The sequence below is a fragment of the Bidens hawaiensis genome, unplaced genomic scaffold (assembly GCF_021521415.1).
Source record: "Bidens hawaiensis isolate Kalapana, Puna unplaced genomic scaffold, B.hawaiensis_p1.1 tig00008407_1, whole genome shotgun sequence".
NCBI classification, from domain to species: Eukaryota; Viridiplantae; Streptophyta; class Magnoliopsida; order Asterales; family Asteraceae; genus Bidens; species Bidens hawaiensis.
The window spans coordinates 477907-488881 of record NW_027491597.1 but is presented as its reverse complement, the minus strand read 5'-3'; the positions used below and the strand labels follow the sequence as shown (position 1 = coordinate 488881).

Genomic DNA, 10975 nt, shown 5'->3' with positions numbered 1-10975 from the left:
AACCACTCACACGACCTGAAGGACCTTATATGACATCAAACATATTACTCAAACATCACTTCTTTTTGATACTTTCACTTTCAATCCATCCTTCATATGGAGCACTACAGAAGCACCTGGTAGTACCGGGTACCCTTCGACGAGCTCCACATGGTATCGGTGTATGATTGTAATAGCCACTATCTTCATCTGAGTGAAACTCATGTTCTTACCCAAACAAGTTCTTGGACCAGCATTAAATGAAGGGAACTTGTAAGACGGTTGGTGTTTGATCCCGCCTCCTGTTTCAAGCCACAAGCAATCCTTTCCCCATATCGATTCCATCCTTCCCATGCTATAAAAACTTAAAATGATTGTGTCATTAGGATCAACTTTATGGCCACTTGGAAGCATATCAGGCTGCACTGGAGATTTATGCTGAAACGGAACCGGAGGGTAAAGCCTTAAGGCTTCACACAATCCACCATGAAGATAAACCAGTTTCTCCAAATCTAATGCTTCAACACCACCCACATTTTTATCTAGTTGTTGGAAAAGCTCTTCTCGGGTCTTATCTTTCGCTATCGGGTTTTTGGCAAGAAGATAAAAGAACCAAGTGAGAGTGATGCTAGAGGTATCTCTTCCTGCAACTATAATATTCAGCACAGTGTCTCTCAGAAACCTATTCGGATCCTTAAATGTGCCACCTTGGTCTTTTAACTCCTTCATTAAAGCAGTTGAAAAATTAAAACTTTCATTATCTTGTTCATAGTTCATCTTACTTAACTCCTTTTGTTTTATTCCTAATTTTTCATATATGAACTTATCTATTATTTTACTTGCATCACTCAACTTTTTCTCATTTCCAAATCTAAGCAAACGTTGCATTTTCCATAACTTTGGTGGCATGATATGCCTCCAAAAGATGGCTTCTTCCGCACCCGATAATGGAATGCAAGGTAAATCAAGTGACACGCTTTGCGGGTCATGATCAAGAAGTAATTCACATATAATATCAAACCCGAACCTTTGAAATATATCCTGCAAATCCGTCTCCACCCCTTGTCTCGAAACATTGTCTAGTACCGGTAGTAACCCTTTTTCAACCTTGCTCCAGACAATCTTATTGTGGAGGCTATGAAAGCTAGGGTGGTTTAGGAGAAATATGAAAGTTCTCCGGTGGAACTCCCATAAGTCCCCATCGCTATTCGACACTCCATCTCCGAGGATATCAAAGATCTGTCGAAATTTGTGACCTTTCGGGTAATTATGGAAATTTTTGCTCATAATGTAATGGATGTCAGCAGGACTTGAGGTGAAAAGCATGTCCATTTTGGCTAACATAGGTCCTTTTAAAAAGAACGTACCACCTGTACATGCAAGAACATCAGTGGCGTATTCGTGGAGTCTGTGAATATTTGCGAAGACCGCCGGTGTTTCACCAAGAACTGGCCAGTTTGTTGGGATGATAGAGTTATGGCGTTGAGTTATATTTATATATAATAAGACAGAGACAATTAGAAAGAAAACTACAAATGAAAGGATTAGGCCAGCTTCAAGGAAAGCCATATGGTATGTAAAAGACGAATAAAACTGTAAAAGACACTGCCTACATGATCCTTTAAATAACTGTTAGGCTATCCATTATGGGTCTTTCTGCTTATTTTTTATCATTCGTCTCATTAGTTTTTACTCCATTTTTAATCAGTTTTTACTCCATCTTTTAATCCCACTTCTCAACCCATATTATTTATATCAAAAAGGCAAAAAAATAATAAGTAAATAACTGACTGGTTACCATGATATCATTTGCATCATGTCACTAGTGAGATGATGACCGGGGGTGCGGTGTTTCAATAAGCTAACGTATGATACTCGCATACCCATATTCCATAGGCATAATTATTATATATAATATCCGATATAGAAAATGGTGAGTAAAATCATTATGAAATTAGGAAACTTAGGCAAATCATTATTGAAGGCTTTTTTTTTTCTGTTTACTTATGTCTTGTTTTATTGTAAGTTCGATCACAAATTTCAAAAATACGAATACGTGTTTAAAGAATAAGATTAAACTGGCAGGTATGGTGGTGGTGGTTGTTCGAAAAGAAACCTCTATGTCGAATAGTGCCGGCTTTGAAGGAAGGTCGAGTGGTCGATGGACCCTAGCCCCATTTTTTTAAATTCGCATATGTTTAAACTCAATTACTTAACTCATTTAAATTTAATTGCATAAAAATTGCATAACACAAATCATAACCTAGTAAGCCATTCAAAAATTTAATTGTTTAAACCCAACAAAATTACTTAAAGCACAAAAAAAAATTCGTCTTTAGCCATTTTTTTTAACAATTCTCGGAGACGGCTTTGTTGTCAAAGCCCTAAACTCAACTGCTAACCAACTTTTCAAAACTTGCGGCTATTAGGGGTGTTCAACGAATTGAACTATTCGAATTTTAAAATTTTGAGGCTGGATTCGAATTCGATTCGAATTCTAAATAGATTCGACAAATACGATTCGATTCGAATTCGAAATTCGATTTGAGAATGAAGTTTGAATTCGAATCAATTCGAAATCAGTTAAAAAATGTATTTCAGTGTCAAAACCATTATAAATTTTAGTTTTTTAACAACAAAAAGTACAAACACATAAGATAAATGAATTCGAATCAATTCGAAATCAGTTAAAAAATCTATTTCATTTTCAAAACCATTACAAATTTTAGTTTTTTTACAACAAAAGGTACAAGCACATAAGATAAATAAATCATTTAAAGTTATCACATCATAAATATTCAAAATGGTAATGTCCAATTACATTTATTATTGACCAAAATGATAAAGTTTCAATTTTTAATCTCTATAACTCAAAAGATTTATGTGGTTTATCTTTTCATAAGTATGTATATATATAACAAATAACAAAATGTATAACTTGAATTCGAATTTCGAATCGAATCGAATTTAAATCAGAAATTCGTATTCGATTCGAAATTCGATATCTAAAATCAAATTCAAACCAAATCGAATTCGAATGATTGAAAATCGAATTCAAACAGACCTTCGAATTTGAATGCGATTCGAATCGAATTTCGAGTTCTTCGAGTCCGATTCGAATACTGAACACCCGTAGTGGCTATCACCAATGGCAGATCAAAACCAAAATCTCAGGAGTAACGTTCAAAAATGTATTTATTACTATATTTCATACAATTTAAACGAAATTTTTTTTTGTCGTATTTCATACAATAACCGGTTTTTTTTACCGTATTTCACACAAATTTTTTGAACTTGGTGTTTGACCGATATCATCATTTTCTTGGATTTTCGTTGAAAAATATTGTTAATGTGATTTTGTTGTTTCATCTTTAAGTTCCTCAATTTTAGATGAATCAAAATTTAAATCATAAGCCCATCAATTCCAATTACATATAAACCCTAAATCCATAATCAATTCCAATTTAGACATAAACCTTAAACCCCCTAATTAACTACAATTTTCAATTTACAATATCCAATAAACCATAATCAACCATTCAAATATTCAATTGCCGATAAACAATTCAAAATTAATAATAATTTATATAAACAAATTAGCAATTGCAGATTTAGATAAAAGCAGAATAATCCCTTAATTGAATATGTAAAAGTCAAATCGTGAAAGAAAGACCAAGGGAGCACCGATTGTTGGCTACTCGGTTGCGATCCGGTGACCAAAGGAACAATGAACATGGTTTTATTTGGTTGAACTTTTTTTAACCCATATATTTCGTATATTAAACAAAATGATCCAATTACAATATAGAGGTGGATAAGTGGGCAACAAGCTGCGTCGTCACTCCCTTTGGTTTGGTTTGGTTTGGCTTCAATTGGTTTTAGCTATTAACCTGGTTGGGCTTTAAACAAGTAAGGGTAATGTTATATATTCCAAATGTAGCGAAATACGAAAACGATCAAAATATATAAATTACACTATCAGAACAAAAAAAAAGGTAGACCAATTACTAACCATGGGCAATTTGCCCATGTCTATAATATTAGCCCGCCCTCATAAATGTTACCTATTTTCATTGTTCTTTGCGAGAGTGTGGACCTTGTTTAAAATTCATTTTACACTAACGACAAGTAGCATGATTGCTAACCAGGTTTGCCCATGTCTATCACATTAGCCCGCCCTTGTAAATGTAACCAAGATTTAACTTTTTAAAAGAAATTGCAATTTAATACCATTCACGTTGCTCCGGCTGGCTTCTTTTTATTCAATATATAACAGTATATTAATATTATGATTATCAACTCCTAATATAGATTAGCTTCTTCTCCAAGTTTTTCTATCTTATATATACATCTCTTTATACCTCTTTGTAATACACACCAAATTAATAAAATCTCTCTCTTTCTCCCTACATGTCTTCTCTTATTCTTTAGCTATTAGGCTTGTTTCACAACACGTTATCAGCACGAGTTGCTTTTGAAGACGGGTTGCATAATCATAAGGTTGATCGGAGTTTGTAAAACTAAATACTGTACAAGTAAGTTTTATTTCAATCATGATAATAATATAGCATGGTATATATCTTATACATGTGTGTATATGCTAGTATCTTGTTTGTTTTTGGCTTTAGCATAGGAATTTGTAAACGAAATTGGATGCATAAGAACTAGTAATTTAATTCCCTATGTTATATTGAATTCTTAAATTCTTAAGAAAAGAAAATAGGAACTTGATGGTTTTGTTACAGATTATAGTTACGAAAATATTTATATACTTCTAAATTTTATTAATGTTTTATTCATAAATATCAATATACTTATAGAACGAGATTTCTTTACAAATTAAATAGATTCATAGTGATTTTTTTCTATAAGCCCTTCTGATTCCTAAAAGGGAAATATAATTTATTTTAAAATCTTCTAAACAAACTATTTCATAATAAACAAGGGCATTGATTAAATATTATTATCTCACATCACTCAGATTAAGAGCATTATGTTTTGAGTGAGGTTTACAATTGGTTACAATTTGTTTGAATATATGTTTATTTTGCATTAAAATGTGTTGTTAGGATTTTTTTATTTTTTGGCATATATAATTTAACTATATTTATTAAAAGCAGACAAAATTTATTTGATTCTTTTGATGATTCACCTGTATAAATAAATGAAGTTATACAGTATATAAGGTTATAACTTTTGAGTAATAGTTTTATAATTAATATATGAGATGTATAAGATTTAATATCATGATTGCCTATATCATCATATGAAGCTGTTTTCATCTGTTTTCATGTCTGCAACTGAAGATGTGGTCTGAAGATCTGCAATCTGAAAATATAAGTCTGTTTGTTTTTATAAGTTGATACTGTCTGCATAAACGAAAACTATGTAACTGTCAAACTTATCTTACTAGAGAGAAGTCATTTAACATTAAAATTACATAAAAAAATATAATAATAAAACCAAGAACCTAAGAACTGGAGCTTTGTGATATTTTACATTTAGACCAAGAACATAATCAAGCAAACTCAAATCAAAACAAATATAACAATATATCAACATCAGATTCACCAACAGTCAATCACCAGCAAACCCAGATCTAAAACCACATCAAATCAAATACCCATCAACCAATTTGATCAAAACACAATAATCAATAGCAAACCCAGATCTAAAACCACAGATCTGAACCAGAGTTGAGTGAGGTTCTCTTTTTTCCGCCGATGCGATCACCGACGCGGCGGCGTTGACGGTGGCCGTAGGATGATTCATGTTGAAGGAATCAAATCAAACACGTTGGTTATTTGATCTGAAATTGATGGGTTTGTGCTATAATAATAGAGGAGTAGAGGAGTATGTGCTGCAGATGTTTGAAGCAAGTGTTCCTTGCTTTTTTTTTTTTTTTTAAGGTGATTGAAGATAACTTCATATCTGTTTTAAGAAAAAAAAAACAAACAGTCTTTGAGGGATGTCGGTCCGCCTGCAGACATTAGCTCCCTTGAAGATCTTTAAAGAAAAAACAAACACCCCCTTAATTAAATTAGGTTCTAATTCTGTCAAAATAAGTAAATTAGATTCTTATTCTGGTACAACTTAAATAAAACAAAAGTTCTAATATATATCTCAAGTTGTTATATAGACTTGCATTCAGTTATCCTTTTGGATTTTAAACTGAATTATCTTGAGATATATTTCTAAGTTATCTTTTAAGGTTAATCACTCAATATTCTATTTGTTGTTATAAAACCAATATAATACGTTTTAAGTATTCGTTATATAAATATTCAAAGAACTATAGGTTGTGTTTTTCTGTTGTTATGATTTGGATATATATATTCAATCATAATTTTGTGTAGATAAATTATAATTTTAAGTTTATCTTCTCGATTCTTGAAAAGTAAATTTGAAAATGCCAAGATAGTATTACACGAATTTGGATATATATTTTTTTAATGACATTATATTAACTTGAGTAGTCATAGTACGAGATACCATGAAGTTGTGGAATGTATAAATAAATCATTTATGGTTTAACGAAATTAAGACTGAGGGGTGTTGGGGCTTTAGTGGGAGCAAGAATCAATAATATTATGACGTGTGGCAGAGAGAGAAACTGAATAGAGGGGTGTTGGAGCCCCTGGTGGAGGCCCTGGCTCCTGGTGTGGAGGGGCTCCAGCGAATTTTTTTTTTATTTTTTATAAATATATTCAAACAACGTATTATTAAAAAAACTCATAAATTATTAAAAAAAACACACATTAATAAAAAAACACATTAATATCTAAAAATAAAATAAAAATTAAAGTTAGGAGACGGTTGTGTGTTGGATGGTTGAAAGCCGGATGATTCTTGCGGCTCCGAATAAAACATCGGTTGGTGCGGTGACGACCATAAATCGTCGTCAAGATAATCTGAATCAAGGTTTGGGAACCAATTTCCAGCCATTTTTTTTTTAAAAAGTTGAGAAGATGAATTGATTTTGGGTGAAGGTTTGAAGTTTTGGTATAAAAATGGGTGAAATGGAGTATAATTATATAGAAAATATATTTTTTTTGTTTTTTCCGGCTCCCCAACGGTCCAAAAAACATCAAAAGGTGTGCCTCCTCTCTCTCTTCTCCCGCTAACCAGCTCACGCCTGCCTTGTTTTTCCCGCTAGCGCCCCTAGTGGTGTGGTGTTAGCGCCTGGGGGCACGAGCGGAGGGGCTCTAGCGCCCCCGTTGAAGCCCCACACCCCTCAGTCTAATAAAAACATGATAACTATAGTTTTAATAATGTTATCATTATTAGTCTGCAATTTTCTAATTTATAAATGGCAGTAGAGTGAACAGTTTTACATGAACTTACTACTATATTTTTCGTTTGAATAAGTTATTTTATAACTGCTTTGACTTTATTTAATAATTGGGTTGACTTTATATGTGCATTGTATTCTATACGCTATTATTTGTTTGTATAGATAGTATTGAAGTGAATAACATGAGCACAATTGTATTTTATTATATCTTTAGTGATAAAGTATAAATATGCTTAGATATGACACTTGAAATGTCATATTCCATAAATCTCATTATTGTTTACAAAGGGTCGTAAGATTTAAGACCCACATAATTTACATGACTTGGTCATGTCATTATTTCTCAATTAATATTATGTGAGGAGAAGATTATATAAAAGGAAAATCGGGTAAAACATAGCTCCTGAAAGATCAATATCAGTAGAAGAGTTTGAAGTGATTTATATTAGCATGTCCACTAAATTATTGGGAAACTATGAAAGTTGTATGTTTCAACTCCATTCTATGAAGTGAATGTGACTAAATATTGATCGTTGCGATCATGGACATAGTTTAAAAATGTAATGATGATTATATTAATAATGAGATCGACCACCACATGTGGCAAAGAGATTAATCATATATGAGAACAAAATCTAGAAATACAAAAGTGAAATCACATGATCGTTTGAAACGATAATACAATGTTCACTCATATTTACAATCTTGTACTAAAGAAGCATGATACATATACGATCATAAACATGATGTTTATGGATCATGATTATCTTATGGCGTGACCGGTTAAACCACACCGAGTCAATGATGTGAAATTTATTGAGGAACCAAAAGATTCTTCATAATAATTATACATATAAAATTGCTCTCAAGGGAAATTATTTATTTACCAACTGAAGGATGGTGTGAATCCCTAGATGTTATGGAATTGAGAAAAGGGTACACTTATCCTAACATGATACCATTTAGTGTTTTGAAAATCGATGCATTGTCTAAATGGTTATCAAGATCGCAACTTCATGTTTGCATGATCTATGGCTTAGCTAATAAGATTGCAAGCATATTATTCCAGATTGGTATATTTACATTCGGTTATAATAATGAATTTTGATTCCCAAGTTAATAATGATCATTGGAATAAGTGTTGAACTTCATAACAGATTATGTTCTTACGTAAATTGTATTGTTAAAGACAATTACTCAACGTCTATAATTCGTTGCAAAGGCAATCATCACGAGAGCAAATGTTCATGTTTGTATATGAATACATATGATTTTACATGTCTTATAATTAATTCACATCAAGCCAACATGTTATAACATTTACTCCCCATTAAAGTTGGTTTTGGTCAAAACCATATACCTCTCGTCAAATATATTGGTTGTGTGATATGTAATGAAATTAATCCACCACAACACACAATGATGAAACCTTAAAGGAGGTTGAGAATTTATGTTGGGAATGAAACATTGATATACTATTAAATACAAAGAGCCATTAATGAAAATATGTTTATGACTCATTGGTTTTCACTATAAGTGAATTATAATTCCCAACAATAGGGGAAGATATAAAGCAGTTGAAAAAAGAAATGAGCTAGAATGAATTATCACTAATCCTCAAATAAATGATGTGAATTAAATGTTCAAAGGATAATTCATTTGAAAAGATTGTCGAATCAATTACCAGACAAGTTTACTGACCTAAATAGAGTGACTAATTAAGTCAAATAAATCAACTGCTTATGCTCCAATTAATATTATTGTCCAAGAAGATTAATAAGAGTCTAACGTACGCATGAAGCGTGGTAGACTAATTGGTTCCAAAGATAAAATTTCCTCGAAAATTGGAGCAAGTGATGAAGATGGTCAAGTCGAGGTGCAGTAAAAGGTCTCTTGAAAGAGATTAGACATGATGGTTCTTGAAGAACCTTAGGTACCTGAAAACAAAGAGCTCTCAATAAATTATATTGTATCATGTCTACAAAGATACATGGAATCGAAATAAAGTCGACGTCGTTATAATTTTATTTATATACATAATTAGCGCTTGAAATGATGATGAGGATCAAGATTCTAAATCTGCCTATAAAAAAATGATTGGCCAAAGTGGAAAAACACAAACAGGGCAGAGTTGAATTATCTAAATAACGGAAAGTTTGTTGGACCAGCAGTCCGTACAACTAAAGTTGTAAAATGTGTTAGATACAAACGGGTCTTGTATATGAGTTATGAAAATTCATCAAGTGATATAAAGCAAAATTGATGGCACAAAACATTTTTGCAAAGACCCATGATTAAATACGAGGATTGAGGAGACACATTCTCCAATGGTGGAAGCAATGACTTTCCGATAACTAAAAAGTCTGGTAATATAAAGAGAGAATTGATATGCGTCCAATAAATATTGTGATTCAGTATAAGTTGATACTGAAAGTTTACAAGAAAGTTTTGAAGGATTGAATTAACAAATTATGTAAAGTAAGTTCTCGAGAACACAATGATTTTTGTGTATAAAGTCATATTTGAATATGTTGCGCTTATTGAATATGTTGAGCATAAATGGGACTCCTGAAGAGTTTTCTAAGGTTGTTGAATATTTGAAAGGTTAATTGATGCATCTTAACTATGGAATTCTTGTGCATCAATAAGCATACACATAGAATAAAATGTACATGATGAGTACAATATCTCAATAAACAAAGAAATTGTACAATATGGATTTTTGATATATGATACAAAATGATGTGTTAATAAGCAAGTTTATGCAACAAAAATCTTGAAAAAGTGAATGCGTATGCATAATTTGTCAAGTTGAAAAGAAGTCCATGATGGATTGGAAAATGCATGGATTTATGCTTATTACGTATGGACTAAACTATTTGAATTGAGCTTGGCACAAATTAAGAGATATTTTGATAAAGAGTGTGATAAGTTGAATATAATTAGTCATGCTTTTATCAAAATTTCACTCTTAAAAGGCCATTATAATCACAGTTTACAATGATGTACATATCATCAAGAGAAACTTATGGCTTTTAAAGAGAAAATTCTTTTTGAAAGACCTTGACATAGTGTGATTATTGTTCAACTTATATTTCGAGTAGATGTGCAATTATATGCTTATAAATCCATCAAAGTGCATCTAGAAAATGTTGAGACATTTTACCATGGACAAGTTTAATCATATTTATTTAGCATGTTAAAGGATGTCTAACAATAACTTTATATCATTGCCTATCTGAATATGTATATTATTGGTTCAGAAATACCATAATTAAATGCATATGTGCATTACGTCGTACTGTTAGCTATATATGGTTATTATTTTCTTTATTTATATTTATCAGCACATGTCCAGCTAGGAGACATCAGAATGGGTTAATACATATATTGCAGGTATGAAATATATGAGTTTATATTTTACTAACCCATCAAAACAAGTTTGGCTAGTATTGTCGATGCAGAAAAACACAACAGGGTTATCAATACAGTGGCATATGCTTACGAGATGATGCAATAGGTTTTCAAATGAAGATCATGAAACGTTATTCAACCTAAGGATTCGCACGTCAATGGCTGAAGATGCAAATGATTGACTACAAAAGTTTTGGACAACTTTCACAGAAGATCAATATTTACCATTTTAACGGATATATAAATCAGGGGGAGATAATACGCGTTGCACTCTTTTTCCCTTTGCTA

General features: G+C 31.9%; 1 pseudogene; it reads right to left on the bottom strand.

Annotated features, from left to right (window-relative positions):
- Positions 1-15: 15 nt before the first annotated feature.
- Positions 16-1548, bottom strand: LOC143529025 (alkane hydroxylase MAH1 pseudogene; annotated as a pseudogene).
- Positions 1549-10975: the final 9427 nt, after the last annotated feature.